Here is a 2,027-nt window from a genome sequence, read left to right as displayed (position 1 = left end):
CTTTTGCATTCCAATTCCAAGTAGTTATCAATACTTAACAACATCTTGATTGCATGTTTGATCAATCTCAGCCTGAAGAAGTTGGCAATATTATTCCATTTCATCATCACTGGCTTTAATGCATAAATTTGAATAACAGTGGTATTATCTGGTCTGCTTTATAGGCAAATGGATATTAATCATATCACAGACAGCATCAAACTTCAAGATAGATCTGGAAATGTTCTTTTCAATGATAAGTGCAATGCCATTCTTCTTTGATTAGTCATTCCCAGCATAGTAAGCCATGTGATTGTCAGATTAGATTCAAAATGGCCAATACCAGTCCATTTCAGCTCACTAATGCTAGGACATAGATGTTTCTTCATTCCATTTCATTTTTGACAACTTTTAATTTCCTTAGAGTCACACTTCATACGTTTCATGTTCAGATTATTAATGGATGTTTATAACTATTTCTCCTCATTTTGAGTTATGTGCCATCTATTAATGAAGATCCTGAGAGCTTTACTCTTTTCTCATTATCACAGTCAACTCTAATTTGAGAAGACACTTCTTCCCCAGTCATATTTTGAGTGGCTTCCCACCTGAGGGGCTCATCTTCCAGCCTATCTCTAACAATATTCTCGCACTATTTAACATGTTTCATCATTCAGTATTCTGGTGCTATCTGACAGTGTTCCACTGCTATTCATAAGGTTTGCAGTGGCTAAACATTCAGAAGTAGTCTGCCTCTCCTTCTGCCTCATCTATCTTAGTCTGGAAGTTCACCTGAAATCTGGTCACGATGGATGACCCTACTGACACCCAAAATACCAATGGCCTAGCTTGCAGTATCACAGCAACATGGATGCCGCCACCATAGGACAAATTGACAGAGGAGTTGTGGAGGTTACAAGGAGAGCATATTAACCATTTGTACCACCAGGGGGGTATGTAAAACTGCTGATTCCTCAGCACCAACCAAGACTATACAACCAAAATGGAATGGTAGACATCTTTTGCTAAGCACTCCCAGAAAGAATTGCCATTTTCACTTGAGACTATTTTGAAAAAAGCACTAAAAATTTAGTTTCATCAACTCTTAACCATTCTGTAGTATCTTCATAGATTGTATGTGACAAAATGCAGAGCACAAATAAAGCACTTCTGGTGCACAATAAAGGAGAATCGTGGCAAAAACGGTAAGCACCAAGCTGGAAACTGACAGGTTGGCAGCTTCTGCTTCTGTAAAGGTTTAATTTACCTTATTCTTTCATACGATTTAGGTAAAAGTTTACTTAGCAAATTGGTTTTCCATTTAGCTATTTATATATACTTTGATCCCCTGACATCGATTGAAATCCCCCCAATATAACAACACTTTTCCCTGCTTGTAATTGCGGCCTCCTTCCTGCCTGCCTGCTTTCGAGCTTTATTGCTGGACAAATGCTGACCTTTTGATCTCATATGGTTAATTGTTCTAAGGGTTGTGTACCTTATAGATTTGCCTATCATTTGGCTATAGGTTGAGCAATGAAGATAAACTCAATCCCTACTGATGATGTGTCCAATGTACATGAGATGAAATCTCTCCAACCCTCCTTCTAAGCAGCATCCTGGCTATACTTGCTCTAAGACAGAATTTTTTGTTATCTGGAAGTTCGTGTATATTTAATATCCTTTGCCAAAGTCACACTTGTTATTGCTAAATGCTATTGAGTCGATACTGATTCATAGTGACCCTGTGTAGGGTTTCTGAAAAGCAGCTGGTGGATTTGAAACACCTACCTTGAGGTTAGCTGTCCACTACTTATCCTACAGCACTGTACCAGGACACCACATCATAATTTAAGTGTATCAATTTTTATTTGGTCTTCTTTATTCATTGTCCAGCTTTTATATGCATATGAAGTAAATGAAAATACCATGACTTGGGTCAGGTGCATCTTAGGCCTCAAAGTAGCATTTTTGCTCTTTAACACTTTTGCAGCAGATTTGTCCAATGTTATATGTCATTAGATTTCTCTTTTTTAAAGGTAGGAAGT

This window comes from Chrysochloris asiatica, unplaced genomic scaffold, assembly GCF_000296735.1.
Source record: "Chrysochloris asiatica unplaced genomic scaffold, ChrAsi1.0 scaffold00119, whole genome shotgun sequence".
In the NCBI taxonomy this organism is placed as follows: Eukaryota; Metazoa; Chordata; class Mammalia; order Afrosoricida; family Chrysochloridae; genus Chrysochloris; species Chrysochloris asiatica.
The sequence above is the reverse complement of the archived record's forward strand: the minus strand, read 5'-3'. Positions refer to the sequence as shown.